The 16,892-nt window shown below is 36.8% G+C and overlaps 1 non-coding gene across 1 annotated transcript; it reads right to left on the bottom strand.

Annotated features, from left to right (window-relative positions):
- Positions 1-15,442: 15,442 nt before the first annotated feature.
- Positions 15,443-15,550, bottom strand: LOC148578046 (small nucleolar RNA R71). The gene has a single exon (XR_015903414.1). It is a non-coding gene; the product is annotated as a small nucleolar RNA R71 (small nucleolar RNA).
- Positions 15,551-16,892: the final 1,342 nt, after the last annotated feature.

Below are 16,892 nucleotides of genomic sequence, written 5' to 3'. Positions count from 1 at the left end.
CTTGATTTAGCCGCTTTAGGCCAGGATTTTATTCCTTTGGGCCATCCTATCCATTAATGCTCAAAGTCTTGGATCCTTTTTACCCTTTGCCTTTTAGTTTAAAGGGTTATTAGCTTTTTCTTCTTACTTTTTTTTCTTTTTCTTTATTTTTTTATTTTTTTATTTTTTTTGCAAGCTTTGTGTTTTTCACTGCTTTTTCTTGCTTCAAGAATCAATTTTATGATTTTTTAGATTATCAATAACATTTCTCTTTTTCATCATTCTTTCAAGAGCCAACAATTTTAACATTCATAAACTTCACTATAAAAAATATGCACTGTTCAAGCATTCATTCAGAAAACAAAAAGTATTGCCACCACATCTAAGTAAATAAGACTACTCTTAAAATTTACTCAATTTCTCATGCAATACATCACTTCTATATTTTTTGTTTGAATTCAAGCTCAGTGAGTAATACGTGAGACATCTTTTTAGAATTAAAGCAATTAAGAGAAAACTAAACTAGACCTAGGATTCTAACTAATAAAGGATCATGCAACAAATAAAGCAAAAATAACAGAAAACCAGAACATAATATAGAAAAAGAGGGGAGGAATAAAAATGAAAGAAACTCAACCACCTTAGCTATCCTAGTGGTCATTTTATTCTTCAGGTTGTGCTCCTCAGTGAAGATGATTCGCCTCCCTTTTGGTGCCATAGGAATAAACAGAAAACCTTTAAGCGAAGCGTCAACACCAAACTTAAAGGTTTGCTTGTCCTCAAGCAAAGAAGAACAGAGGTGTCCGGTTCCTGTGATAAAATAGCTGCATGATCAGAGAAACAGTAAAAACTCAATAAAAATCAAGTAAGAAAACTACTACTATGAAAAGTACTAAGGATACGAAATTATCGGGTTGCCTCCCGACAAGCGCTTCTTTAATGTCACTAGCTTGACACTTGATTATTGAAGTTTCTTCCTCTTCTTCCAGTTGGTTAAAAGAAATGTCTCCAAGGGGGGAGAGGTGAAGATTAGTGCCCCCTGATATGAAGTCCTCCTAACAAGTTTTCTTTTATTGTGATTAGCTTGATTCACCTTGCTTGTTGGGGTAGAGGTTGGATTGCTTTTTGTTGACCTTTTCTTCTTCATGGATATTTTCTTCTTTTTCTTGGTCACAATCCCCTTTTCAGTGCTTCCCTTGGTTATCTTCACTTCTTTGATTTCAACGTGTGGGTGTTGTGTGATGGTTAGAGTGTACCCTTCATCAAGAACTTCTTGAATTGGTGGTTCAATAAACTCACCCTCCATGCCACTCTCTGCTTCATTGGAGTGTAGATTCCCATAATTATTTTCATCCCTTGCAACCTCCTTTGTTTGTGCATCTTCCTTCTTTGTTGGTGCATCAACATCCTTTGTTTTTGCATCTTCTTCTTCTTCCATGCGTGAGGGTGGAAAGTTCTCTAATTCATTGGAGTATGAACTCCTTTGATTGATTTTCTCACTTTCTTCTATAGGATCTTGTATTATATCTCTTGGGAAGGAATTTGCTTGCTCCTCTTCTTGTAACTTGATAATCGACTGCACATGTTTTTCTACATTTTTGACACTCGTCTTTATATCATGTAAGAATTCTTTCATGAGAAGCTCAAGATCTGATGGTATTTGAGATGAATAAGGAGGAGGTGATAGTTCTTGATAAGAATAAGAAGGAGGTGATGATTCTTGATAAGAGTAAAAAGAGGATGGTTCTTGGTAAGAATAGGTAGATGGTGGCTCTTGATATGGGTAGAAAAATGATGGTTCTTGGTATGTATATGGAGATGGTGGTTCTTGATAGTTGGAACATGGAGCACTGAAGTTTCTTTGGTTTTGACTTTGCCAACCAAAATTTGGATAGTTCTCCCTTTCATAATGATATGAATTACTACTCGGGTATGAGTAGTAACCCATATGATCTCTCTCCATTATTTTTCCTTAGCACAAAATACTAAAAAGGATTAAACAACCAAAAATAGCATTTGGAAGTTAAGAATTGTTATAAGATATGCGTTGCAAGTATAGTTCTCAACCAACCAGAAATCAGCCTATCAATTTAGAAGAGTTGTCACAAAAATTAAAATTAAAATACTAGGAGTATGAATCCTAGGTCCTCTCCCAACGAGTTGCAGAAAGGTGTGCTATTTTATTAATTAGATGTTTTCAAAAAAATAAATTGAGTTGATGAATAGGAAATTAAATTAGAGAATTTATGTGATTTAAATAAAAGCCTTGGCTGGGAGTAGATTAGTTGGAAGCCCTATTCTTGTTGGAGTACTCTCAAGATTAATTGATAATCGAGGGTTATTCTATTTAGTTATCCCTTACTAGGTAAGGGAAAGTCAAACAAGTTAGAATGCTATTTCTATTCACAAGTTCCAATCCGCTTACTTGGAAGGATTGGTGTTAGTGACTAGAGAGCAATCCAACAATAAACCCAATTACAATTATTCTTTTAAGCATTCCAACTCAAGGTCTTCCTTTCAATCAACTCTCATCCAAGTTATGGAACTACTCACTCATTGTGAATGTAGGACTCATAACATAAGAAAGGAAAATATAGAAAGACATGATAAACAGTAATCAAAGAAATCAATTAAAAATAAAAGTAATTCTTGTATTAATAAATTCTAAAATAATCCAATAGTAAAATTGAGTAAATTAAGGACATGGAAGAGTAAGAGAAAAATAAAGAGAACAAACTAGAATGACGAAGTCTTGCTGAGGCAATAACTCTTCTCAATATCCCAATGCAAAAACAATAATAATTGAAATCCTAAGAACTATGAATATGTAGAGAGAAAACCCTAGAGGAGGAGTAAAACTAGATCTAAAAATTAAAACTGTGTAGAATGAATTGTTCTCCCTCGTTTCTGCATGTTCCCTGGCTCTAGTCTGCTTTTATGGGCTAAAAACTGGGTCAAAATAGGGCCCAAAATCGCCCCCAGCGAATTCTGTAGATTATGCAGATCGCGCATGTCACGCGATCGCATCATTCATGCGGACGCCTCATTTAGCGTTTGCTTTGCCACGCGTGCGCGTCGTCCACGCCTTCGCGTCACTGATGCAGTTTCCAATCCGCGTGGTTGCGTGAGCCATGCGTCCGCGTCACTGCAATTTCCTCTATATCGCGCAACCGCGTGAGCCATCCGTCCGCGTCACTTCTCGCTGGTCATCTCCTCAATTTCTTGTGTTCCTTCCATTTTTGCAAGCTTCATTTCCAATCTCCAACTCATTCATGCCCTATAAAGCCTGAAACACTTAACACACAGATCACGGCATCGAATGGAATAAAGGAGAATTAAAATACATAATTAAAAGTCTCTAGGAAGCAAGTTTTCAACCATAAAGTATTTTTAGGAAGGAATTATAAATGCATGCTTTTTTTAATGAATAAGTGGGTAAAGAGTTGATAAAACCACACAATTAAACACAATATAAACCATAAATTAATGGTTTATCAGTGGCTTATGCTTGAACTTATCTTGAAACTTCTACCGATGCTTGGACTTCAAGTAAGCTCCAAAATTCAAGATCAATGGCACCAAGCTTTGATGAAGTTCCACACAAGCTAAGGGCTTCCAAAATTGGTCTTCATATATTCCCGGATCCCAAATCTTGTTTCCACACCCATCTTCAAGTTGATAATCATATTTCCAATTGGGTGAGAAGTGATCCGAATTCTCAAGTAAACACCAAAGCATCTTCCTAGACCCCTTTAGTTGAGAACTATACCAACCATTGCACTTAGACTTTAAGCTTCCAACCATAAGGAACCTTGATTGGCATTCCCACCCACTACTCAATTTCCTTTTGTTCTTAACCCCACAAAGAGCTCTAAGTTGCCCATCATTTTCAATCAAACCATATTCAAGTGGGAAAGTAAAGATTAGAGATAAGAATTTTACCCACTTGAATGTTATGTTGGATGGCGACTTAGGAAGGGACGTCTCCAATGGTCTTGTAAGTTCCATTCTCTTGTGCTCTTCATTGAATACCTCCACCTCTTGGCAATCTTCTTCAACTTCAACCTCTTCCTCTTGACAAGGTTCTTCACATTCAACTACTTCTTCACCAACTTCTTCTAGCTCTTCCCACTCTTCATGTTACAACATGGAGGTAAAGTAGAACTTGTCTCAACATTTACCTCAATATCAATAGGAGAAGGTTCCTCAAATACCAAAGGATCATGTGTTGGTGTAGGATTATCTTTAAGAGGCGGATTTGTTGTTAGCTCACCTTCTTCCAATTCTTCATCATTCATTATATGCTTAGGAGGTTGCGCATTACCCTCCTCAACATCATCTTCAAGTTCAATGGAAGAAAGTTCAACAACTTCCACAAAATCATCAACAACATCACTTGGTGTGGAAGTGCTCTCAAGTTTGAAATCCACCTCTTGTTCAACTTTGCCTAGGCTTTCAACCACTTCTTCTTCTTCGACAATCTCCATGCTTTCCACTTGTTGCACAACACACTCTATGCTCCGCTCTTTGGTTGATTCTCCACCTTCATCCGTGGAGGTGCTTTGTCTATGGTATGAATCTCATGCATCCAAATTGGCATTAATTTTGGCAAGGTTAGCCTCGATAGCTTCATAATTCTTTTGGGCTTCCTCTTGCTCCTTTTGACGGATGATTGCTTGAAGCCGATCCATTGCTTCCTTGAAGCGATCCATTGGCTCTTGTTTCACTTGGCTAGTATAAGTAGGATCATATTGCTCTTGGATGGATGGATATGGGTGTTCTTCCATGGAGGGTCGTGGTGGAAAGGGAAATTCATTATGTGGTTGAAAGTTATCATACATGGGAGGTGATTCATCTTGGTGATAATATGGAGGTGGTGGTTCTTGAGGGTATTGGTGGTGGAATTGGGGTGGTTTTACATATGGAGGTATTTGGTGAAAAGGGGCTTGTGAGTAAGGTGGTTCAAAATTATGTTGAGGAGGTGGTTCATAGGCATATGGTGGTGGTTGTTGACAATCATAATAAGGGTCACCACATCTATTAGATTGATATGCATTAGGATTAGGATTATACCCATAAGAATCCGGAGGTTGTTGTTGCCAAGAAGGGTGATCAATCTTTTGAGGCTCCTCCCACCTTTAATTGTTCCATCCTTGATGCATATTGTCATTATAGTTCCCATTTCCTACAACATAATTTGAGCCAAACTCATAGCCAAAGTGAGGATGAGAATTCATAGTAACAAGAGAAAATAAAAACAAATACTGAACCAATAAAAACTAACTCCTAAAACAAGCAAAAACTAGCAAAGAAGCATATTAACATATATACAATAGCCAATAACACAACACCATTGCAACTCCCCGGCAACGGTGCCATTTTGATGAGCGAATTCTTTGATGGTATAGAATTTCACAATTGAAATCTCGTTGCAAGTATAGTTCTACACCAACAAACAATCCTCCCAATCAAAAATTTAGTTGTCACAAGTAACAAACCCCAAATAAGAATTAACCAAAGTATTTAGACTCCGGGTCGTCTCACAAGAAATTGCAATGAAGTGTTTAATTATTGGCTATGAAGATGCAAGGGGGTTTGATTTTATATTTTTGCAAGAAAATACATGGCAAGAAAAATTAAATGACAAGAAAGTAAAATGATAAGAACTGATAAAATAAAGAAAAAGTACTCTTGGCTAGACATAGGTAATTGAGATCACCATCCTTGTCTACAAACCAAATATTGATAATTATGAGGAACCAAGCTCATTAAGTGTACTTCTATACTTGAAGTATATCAAATGGCTTAATCAACATCAATCCATAAGTCCCAACCTATCTACTAATTAGAATAGTAGTGGGTTAGTGTCAATGGGTATCAAATTGATCACCAAGGGTTCTCAAATCACCAATTCAATGAGACCCAATGACTCAACGTTGCTCAATTCCCTTAGCCTAGGCCAAGAGTCAAGAAAACTACTAAAAAACTAGAAGAAACATTTTATCAAACACCTAGTATGCAAGAAAAGTAAACATCATAAAATTCAAGAATTAAAGGAAATCCATAACCAACATAAACAAGAAATTAACAATAACAATCAAGATCAACATAAAAGAAACATGGAAACATAAAGTTGCATTGAAAGAAAAAATAGAAACCCAACAAGAGTGTATGAACATAAAAGTGATATGAAAAAGAAATTAACAACAAGAACTAGAAGAACAAAGGTGTAATATCAAGGAATTAACAAGGGAAAATTAAATCAAAACAAGAATTGAAAGTGGATCTAAGAAAATTAAACCTAAATTACCCTAAATTCTAGAGAGAAGGGAAAGCTTCTCTCTCTAGAATTCTACCTACAACATGATAAAAACTAAACTATGACTACTTGGTTCATTCCCCCTCAATCCTTGGGTTCAATATCATCAGAAACGAGTTGGAGTGGGCCCAAAATGAGCTACAAATCGCCCCCAACGAGTTGCCCAAAATGGACCCACACTGATCCATCGGCGTGTGCGCGTCATGTGCGCGTACGCACCCCTATACGTCAGGCAACTATGGCAAATTTTATATCATTTCAAAGCCCCGGATGTTAGCTTTCCAACGCAACTAGAACCGCCTCATGTGGACCTATGTAGCTCAAGTTATGGTCGATTGAGTGCAAAGAGGTTAGGCTTGACAGCTTTGCGGTTCCTTCATTTTTTCATGAGTTCTCCCATTTTGCATGCTTTTCTCCTCACTTCTTCCATCCAATACTTACCTTATGAACCTGAAATCACTCAACAAACATATCAAGGCATCGAATGGAATTAAAGTGAATTGAATTTAGCTATTTTAAGGCCTAAAAAGCATGTTTTCACACTCAAACACAAATTTAGGGAGAATTACAAAATCATGCTATTTCATTGAATAAATGTGAGAAAAGTTGATAAAACCACCCAAATTAAGAACAAGATAAACCACAAAATTGGGGTTTATCATTCCACGACACCCAAGTTTTTAAAGTCTCATCAAACAGGTCTCCGGCTCCCCAGAGTCCAATACCAAGTCTTCAACACCACCAATTTGTTTCCAAAATACACAATCCAAAGTAATTTCACAAAATAACACTAAAATCACCATAGGGTTCACTAATTAGATAACTTGACAAGGATTAAATATTCCTTACCTTGCCAATGGAAGAATTGAGCCAAAATCCAGCACATACACTAAGTTAACTTGATCCTAAACATCAAAATCAACAAAATCTCAACACCCCAAATCATAGAATTTTTGAAATTGGGGAAGGAGAAAATAAAAACTGAAAAGTGACTTCCTTACCTAATTAAGTACTGGGCTTTGTAGAGCTCGACGCTACGGTCGCGTGGCCGCAAACGTGCGGCGATCGGAGCTCCAGATTGATAGTTACGGAGGATTAAAGTTTGAAGTGGAATAGTGTTTCATGTGTTTTGGTTTCCTTCTATTTCCCTGCTGCGTAAATTCAATGGGAAGGAAGAAGAAAGGCTGAAGCTTACCTTTATATAGGAGTTGGGTGTGTGGTCTTGGGCCCATTTGGGTCCGGTTTGGCCCGTTCGGCCCAATCTTGGGTTAAATTCTTTAAAATTTGTGTCAAAATTCTTATTTTAATTTTCTCTATCTCTTTAAACTATAAAATTTCATTTTCTAATTTGCTAGAAAATAATTAATTTATTTGCTAATTATTTACTAATTTCTCGGGTTTTACATCCTACCCCCTAACAGAAATTTTCGTGCTCGAAAAATTTAGTATCAAATCTCCATATACGCCCCCTCGAATTTAGCCAACCTCTTACCATTCATTTTGTCATTATCCCAACATTAATTCAAACACTAATCCACATTCTTCACTCTCATGTACAAGATTAAAAACTCAACCAAATTCAAGCCTAAACTATACCCGTTTGTTTCATTCTTAGTTTCATCTAGCTCTTTCTCAATGACTGCAACTTCCTTACCCTTCAAGAGTTCTGTATATATCAAATTAATCTCAAATCCTTCTTATCTATTTCAAACACTAATCAATTCTCCAATCTCACTTACTTCTTGGGCAACTTCACTTCTCATATATTATTTTTAGTTGCTTAAGGACAAGCAACAACTTAATTTTGCTATTGTGATGCGTGAGCATCTTTTCTTTATTTTCTTGTTATTTTAGATATGAAATTATTGAGTTTTATTGAGATTCTAGTATTTCAAGCCTATTTGGATGCCACTTTGAGTCGTTCTATTGTTATGATTATTTCAGGTGAAGTTTGGATTGATTTAGCAGAGTTTGTGTGCAAGAAAAGAGAAGAATTTAGAATCTGCTAAACTGGTGCTAAACGCCGCATCTGGCGTTTAATACCCAAGGGCTTTGGGGCGTGTGACCATTCTGCTAAGCTGGCGCTAAACGTAGACCTTGGCATTTAGTGCTAGGAGCTTTGTGATTTGTACCAAGCCTCTGCCTCGTGGGGCGCTAAATCACTAAGGAATTTGGGTTTAGTCAATTACAGTTAGCCAAGAAATGAATCTTGTATGATTAAAATAGTTGGTAAGATATATAAATCTAGAAAAATAAACATCTTTGAAGCCTTAACTATTTTCTCACATATTTCTGACACCCCGTTTACTGTCTGCTTTCCGAACTCTTGAATTACTGTTTAATGCACTTGAATCTCAAACATCATTTTCTACTTGGCTGACTAAGTGATTCATTTGACTATATTTGCTTGGTCAATTAATCCTCGTGGGATCGACCCTCACTCACATGAGGTATTACTTGGTACGACCCGGTGCACTTGCCGATAAGTTTGTGGATATTCTAATTCCGCACCAAGCTTTTGGCACCGTTACCAGGGATTGACTGTGGTTGACAACTACTTATTATTTGATCACTAAGATTATAAGTTCTTTGCTTTAATTTTGTTTAATTTTCCTCATTAATTTTTCGAAAAATTTGCTCTATTTTAATTAAAATTTTTCTTATATTTCAAAAGTTAAGTTTGGTGTCCCCCTAGTTTATTTGGTTTATTTTCTTTAGTTATCTTTCTTTTAAAATTTTCATTAGCCTATTTTCCTTTAATTCATTTTTGATTTTTGGTGGTTTATTTCTTTTATTTATTTTTGAAAATTCTAGGTCAGTTATTTGGTTTATTTTATTTTATTTTATTTTATTTCTTTTACTTAGGTTATCTCACCGGAAATTCTCTTCACTTTGATGTAGAGATTCCTACTTCTTCTTGTTTTCTATTTGTTTATGAGCAGAAACAGGAACAAAGAACCTCTTCTAGACTTTGATCCTTAGATTGAAAGAACCTTGAGAAGGCGTTTACAACAGGCTAGAGCTTACAAAGCCAGTGAGAATCTCAATGATAACTTTGAAAAAGAAGTTGAAGAGCTCACTATGGATCCCAACAACAATAATGTTGTTAATCCTCATGTTCTCAATGTCCTGAGCAACCTAGAAGGACACTTGGGTCATACACTGCTCCTAGTCCCAATTTCTATGGGAATATTATTGTTGTACCTCCTATGGCTACTAATCTCATTACTTTTGTGCAACAGAATTGCCAGTATCATGGACACCCGCAAGCAGACCCAAACTTATTTATTTCTACTTTTCTGTAGATATGTGATAATGTGAAGACAAATAGTGTCCAGCTTGATGTCTATAAGTTGCTCCTCTTTCCGTTTGCTGTACGAGACATAGCCAAGCAATGGCTTGATACACAGTCTAAGGAGAGCTTGGATACATGGGATAAGTTGGTCAATAGGTTTCTGACCAAGTTCTTCCACCTCAGAAGCTGACTAAGCTAAAGACAGATGTTCAGACTTTCAGGCAGAGAGAGAGAGAGAGTGAATCTCTCTATGAAGCTTGGGAGAGATACAAATTGATGCTCAAGAAATGTCCTCCTTACATGTTCTCAGATTGGATTCAATTACAGATATTTTATAATAGAGTTACTAAGATTGCCAAAATGTCTCTAGATAATTCTGCAAGCAGATCCCTCCACATGAAAAAGACATTTGAAGAGGCTATAGAGTTGATTGAAATGGTTGCTAATAACCAATACCTGTACTCTTCTAAGAGGACCTCTATGAGGAAAGGAGTCATGGAATTGGATGCCTTGGATGCTATTCTTGCTCAGAACAAGGCTATGTCTCAGCAATTTAATGCTATTACACAACACTTGAGTGGAATACAAGTCTTAGCAATCAATGCTCAAGACACTTCCTATGTCATGAGTGGTGGCTTCTCTCAAGGTGAGAATTATGAGTATGACTAGTTTATTTCTGAACAGGTTAATTACATGGGAAACTTCTCTAGAAATCCCAATAATGATCCATATTCTAAGACATTTAATCAAGGATGGAGGAATCACCCAAACTTTGGGTAGAAAGATCAACCTCAGAGGAAACCAAACTTTAACAACAATTCTCAGGGCGGTTTTAATCAGAACAACTTCAACAACTATCAGCTTCAACCCTCTTAACCACAACAAGCACCTTTTTAGCCTCAGAGTGTTTTTGACTTGGCATCTATTGTTGCAGAACTCTCCAAGAATCAACATAGTTTTATGCAGGAAACTAGAGCTTCACTCAGAAATTTGGAGATTCAAGTTAGTCAATTGAGCAAGCAAGCACCTGAGAGGCCCCTTAACACTCTTCCTAGTGACACAGTGCCTAACCCAAGAGAGGAATGCAAGACCATATTTGAGAAGTGGTAAGGTGGCGGGTTTTGAGGCTAAGATTAGTGAGGAGTCGGTTGAAAAAGAAGCTCCAAAGAAGAAAAATGAAGAGGTAGAGCACGCCCCCTTTAGACATCCGAATAACCCCTTTTCGGTCACTGTTGAAACACATCCGGTGTTGCCTAAGGCAACTGAGTACAAACCTAAAATGTCGTATCCTCAGAGACTTCAGAAGGCCTCCAAGGACAAGCAATTTTCCAGATTTTTAGAGTTCTTCAGAAATCTTCAAATCAACATTCATTTTGCAGAGGCCCTTGAGCAAATGCCTCTTTATGCCAAGTTTATGAAGGAGTTGTTGACTAATAAGAGGAATTGGAAAGAAAGCGAGATGGTGGTTGTTTTGAGGGTTACCTGAAACTGAAGGTTGATCTCGGACGAGATCTTCTGTGCTGGTCGGTGCTGTTACGTTCGACTTGCTGATCCTTGAGATGTTGCTGATCCTTGATCACTGGAGGGGGTGGTACCTGCAAGAGACTCCGATACTTAAGTTAGCATGGGCTTTGAGCAGGTGTTTTTTGTAGAATCAAAGTATGAGTTATACCTGGGTGCTCCAGTGTATTTATAGTAGTATGGAGTGACCTTCCTTGAGATAAGTTTAGTTATCTTATCTTTATCTTTGAGTGAGTCACCTTATCTTTCAGGCCAGCCACCTTCAGAGTGGGCTGCGTCCTTTGATCTAGGCCTACTTGGGCCTCTATAATGGTTTGGCCTACCTCTTTAGGGAGAGGTCAGTGTCGACCAACCTTTACAAGAGGTTGGTTGTTTTGACGTCGTCCAGTCAGGATGAAGCAGCTCGACCCAGGGTATGAATAGTGCCCCTGCTTGAGTTCAATCTTCCTTTGAGGTCGTGTCTTTAGACTTCGACCCCTTTGAGGAAGTCATGCTCGAGCATTCGCCTTTGGTTGATCTCCTGTAAAACTCCTATTGGGATTGCTTTTGCTTGAATGCGAATGATGAGCGGATAATTTATACGCTTTTTGGTATTGTTTTTACATAGTTTTTAGTATGATTTAGTTAGTTTTTAGTATAATTTTATTAGTTTTTAAATAAAAATCACATTTCTGGACTTTACTATGAGTTTGTGTGTTTTTTTGTGATTTCAGGTATTTTCTGGCTGAAATTGAGGGACTTGAGCAAAAATCATATTCAGAGGTTGAAGAAGGACTACAGATGCTGTTGGATTTTGACCTCCCTGCACACAAAGTGGATTTTCTGGAGCTACAGAACTCCAAATGGCGCCCTCTCAATTGTGTTTGAAAGTAGACATCCATGGTTTTCCAGCAATATATAATAGTCCATACTTTGCCCGAGTTTAGATGACGCAAACTGGCGTTCAACGCCAGCTTCCTGCCCTATTCTGGAGTTAAACGCCAGAAACAGGTTGCAAAGTGGAGTTAAACGCCAGAAACAGGTTACAAACTGGCGTTCAGCTCCAAGAGAAGCCTCTATACGAGTAAAGCTCAATGCTCAGCCCAAGCACACACCAAGTGGGCCCCGGAAGTGGATTTCTGCATTGATTACTCATTTCTGTAAACCCTAGTAACTAGTCTGATATAAATATGACCTTTTACTATTGTATTAGACATCTTTGATCAGTTTCATGCTATCTTAGACCTTTATGGGGGCTGGCCATTTGGCCATGCTTGGACCATTATCACTTATGTATTTTCAACGGTAGAGTTTCTACACACCATAGATTAAGGTGTAGAGCTCTGCTGTTCCTCATGAATTAATGCAAAGTAATATGGTTTTTCTATTCAATTCAAGCTTATTCCTATTCTAAGATTTTCATTCGCACCCAAGAACATGATGACTGTGATGATTATGTGACGCTCATCACCATTCTCACCTATGAACGCGTGCCTGACAACCACTTCCGTTCTACATGAAGATGAGATAGAATGAGTATCTCTTAGGTATCTAATACAGGAGACCGAGTCTGAGATATTAGAATCTTTGTGGTATAAGTTAGAATCCATGGATGGCCATTCCTGAGATCCGGAAAGTCTAAACCTTGTCTATGGTATTCCGAGTAGGATCTGGGAAGGGATGGCTGTGACGAGCTTCAAACTCGCGAGTGCTGGACGTAGTGACAGACGCAAAAGGAGCACTGAATCCTATTCCAGTATGATCGAGAACCGACAGATGATTAGCCATGCAGTGACAGCGCATTGGACCATTTTCACTGAGAGGACGGGATGTAGCCATTGACAACGGTGATGCCCAACATACAGCTTGCCATGGAAAGGAGTATGAAGGATTGGATGAAGACAGCAGGAAAGCAGAGGTTCAGGAGGAACAAAAGCATCTCTATACGCTTATCTGAAATTCTCACCAATGAATTACATAAGTATCTCTATCTTTATTTTACGTTTTATTTATCGTTTAATTATCAAATCTCTAAAACCATTTGAATCCGCCTGACTGAGAGTTACAAGGTGACCATAGCTTGCTTCAGGCCGACAATCTCCGTGGGATCGACCCTTACTCACTTAAGGTTTATTACTTGGACGACCCAGTGCACTTGCTGGTTAGTTGTGCGAAGTTGTGACAAAGTGTGATTCACGTTTGAGAGCACCAAGTCTTTGGCGCCATTGTTGATGATCACAATTTCATGCACCAAGTTTTTGGCGCCATTGCTGGGGATTGTTCGAGTTTGGACAACTGACGGTTCATCTTGTTGCTCAGATTAGGTAATTTTATTTTTATTTTAAGTTTTTTATTTCTTATTTTCGAAAAATACAAAAAAATTTCTTCTTTTTCATTTTTCCCAAAATAATTTTCTATTATCCAAAAAAAATTGATAAAATCATAAAAACAAAAAATATTGTGTTTCTTGTTTGAGTCTTGTGTCAAATTTTAAGTTTGGTGTTAATTGCATCCTTTTTAATTTTTCAAAAAAATTTCGAAAATTCATGCATTGCATTCTTCATGATCTTCAAGATTGTTCTTGACAAGTCTTCTTGTTTGATCTTCATATTTTCTTGTTTTGTATCTTTTGTTGTTTTTCATCTGCATCTTCAATTTGTTAGTGTCTAAACATTGAAAATTTCTAAGTTTGGTGTCTTGCATGTTTTTCTTTTCTTAAAAATTTTCAAAAATAAGTCTTGATGTTCATCTTGATCTTCAAAGTGTTCTTGGTGTTTATCTTGACATTCGAAGTGTTCTTGCATGCATTAGTTGTTTTGATTCATAATTTTCATGTTTTGAGTCTTTTTGTTGTTTTTCTCTTTCTTCATTAAAAATTCAAAAATAAAAAAATATCTTTCCCTTTTTCTCTCATACAATTTCGAAAATTTGAATTGAATTAGTCATAAAATTTTAAAATTTAGTTGTTTCTTGTTAATCAGGTCAAATTTTCAATTTAAAAATTCTATCTTTTTCAAATCTTTTTCAAAAATTAAATCTTTTTCATTTTTCTTTTATGATTTTCAAAAATTTCAAAATTTATTTTCAAAATCTTTTTCTTATTTTTATTTCATATTTTCAAAATTAATGCTAACAATTAATGTGATTGATTCAAAAGTTTTAAGTTTGTTACTTGCCTATTAAGAAAGGTTCAATCTTTAAATTTTAAAATCATATCTTTTTGTTTCTTGTTAGTCAAGTAATCAACTTTAATTTTCAAAATCAAATCTTTTTAAATTTCTTTTTCAAAATAAGTTTCAATCACATCTTTTTCAAAATCAATTTCAAAATCTTTTCTAACTTCTTATCTTTTCAAAAATTGATTTTCAAATCTTTTTCAATTAACTACTTGACTTTTTGTTTGATTTTAAAAGTTTACTATTTCAATCATATCTTTTTCAAAACTACCTAACTAATTCTCTCTCTAATTTTTGAAAATCACCTTCCTCTTTTTCAAAATTCCTTTTTAAATAACTATTTGTTTTAAATTTTAATTTGATTTAATTTTCTTTTCCTTTCTTAATTTTCAAATTCTAACTTTAATTTTTTTAATTAAAAATTAAAAAAAATTATTTTTTATTTTATTTAAGTTTCGAAAATTCTTCTCTCTCACCTTCTCCTAATTATTTATTTTTCCACTAACACTTCTCTTCTCCTTAAAACTTCGAACCCTCTCTCTCTTTCTGTGTTCAAATTTCTTTTCTTCTTCTACTCACATAAAGGAATCTCTATACTGTGACATAGAGGATTCCTCTTCTTTTTTGTTTTCTTCTTTTTCATATGAGCAGGAACAAGGATAAGAACATTCTTGTGGAAGCTGATCCTAAACCTGAAAGGACTCTGAAGAAGAAGCTAAGGGAAGCTAAAGCACAACTCTCTGGAGAAAATCTGACAGAAATTTTCGAAAAAGAAGGAGACATGGCCGAAAATAATAACAATGCAAGGAAGATGCTTGGTGCTTTACTGCACCAAATTCTAATTTACATGGAAGAAGCATCGCAATCCCTGCCATTGGAGCAAATAATTTTGAGCTAAAACCTCAATTAGTTTCTCTGATGCAACAGAATTGCAAGTTTCATAGACTTCCATCAGAAGATCCTTTTCAGTTCTTAACTGAATTCTTGCAAATCTGTGAGACTGTTAAGACCAATGGGGTTAATCCTGAGGTCTACAGGCTTATGCTTTTCCCATTTACTGTAAGAGACAGAGCTAGAATATGGTTGGACTCTCAACCTAAAGATAGCCTGAACTCTTGGGATAAGCTGGTCATGGCTTTCTTAGCCAAGTTCTTTCCTCCTCAAAAGCTTAGCAAGCTTAGAGTGGATGTTCAAACCTTCAAACAGAAAGAAGGTGAATCCCTCTATGAAGCTTGGGAGAGATATAAGCAACTGACTAAAAAGTGTCCTTCTGACATGCTTTCAGAATAGACCATCCTAGATATATTCTATGAAGGTCTGTCTGAATTATCTAAGATGTCATTGGACCATTCTGCAGGTAGATCCATTCACCTAAAGAAAACGCCTGCAGAAGCTCAAGAACTCATTGACATGGTTGCAAATAACCAGTTCATGTACACTTCTGAAAGGAATCCTGTGAGTAATGGGACGCCTCAGAGGAAGGGAGTTCTTAAAATTGATACTCTGAATGCCATATTAGCTCAGAATAAAATATTGACTCAGCAAGTCAATATGATTTCTCAAAGTCTAAATGGATTGCAAGCTGCATCCAACAGTACTCAAGAGGCATCTTCTGAAGAAGAAGCTTATGATCCTGAGAACCCTGCAATAGCAGAAGTGAATTACATGGGGAAACCCTATGGGAATACCTATAATCCCTCATGGAGAAATCATCCAAATTTCTCATGGAAGGATCAACAAAAGCCTCAACAAGGCTTTAGTAATGGTGGAAGAAATAGGTTTAGCAATAGCAAGCTTTTTCCTTCATCCACTCAGCAACAGACAGAGAATTCTGAGAATCCATCTAGCTTAGCAATTATAGTCTCTGATCTATCTAAGGCCACTCTAAGTTTCATGAATGAAACAAGGTCCTCCATTAGGAATTTGGAGGCACAAATGGGCCAGCTGAGTAAAAGAGTCACTGAAACCCCTCCTAGTACTCTCCCAAGCAATACAGAAGAGAATCCAAAAAGAGATTGCAAGGCCATTACCTTGCTTGGTGTGGCCGAACCCAAAGAGGAGGAGGAGAACGTGAATCCTAGTGAGGAAGACTTCCTGGGACGCTCAGTGACCAATAAGGAGTTTCCTTTTGAGGAACCAAAGGAATCTGGGGCTCATCTAGAGACCATAGAGATTTCATTGAACTTCTTTATGCCCTTCATGAGCTCTGATGAGTATTCATCCTCTGAAGAGGATGAAGACATTACTAAAGAGCAAGTTACTAAGTACCTTGGTACAATCATGAAGCTGAATGCCAAATTATTTGGTAATGAGACTTGGGAAGATGAACCTCCCTTGCTCACCAATGAACTAAATGTATTAGATAGGCAAAAATTACCTCAAAAGAAACAGGATCCTGGTAAATTCCTAAATTCCTGTAACATAGGCACCATGAACTTTTAGAAGGCTCTGTGTGACCTGGGTTTAGGAATAAACTTAATGCCACTCTTTGTAATGGAGAAACTTGGGATCTTTGAGGTGCAAGCTGCCAGAATCTCATTAGAGATGGCAGACAACTCAAGAAAACAGGCTTATGGACTAGTAGAGGACGTGCTAGTAATGGTTGAAGGCCTTTACATCCCTG

This window comes from Arachis ipaensis, chromosome B1 (genome assembly GCF_059453495.1).
Source record: "Arachis ipaensis isolate K30076 ecotype BB chromosome B1, ASM5945349v1, whole genome shotgun sequence".
NCBI classification, from domain to species: domain Eukaryota; kingdom Viridiplantae; phylum Streptophyta; class Magnoliopsida; order Fabales; family Fabaceae; genus Arachis; species Arachis ipaensis.
This window is presented reverse-complemented; position numbering and strand designations above follow the sequence as displayed.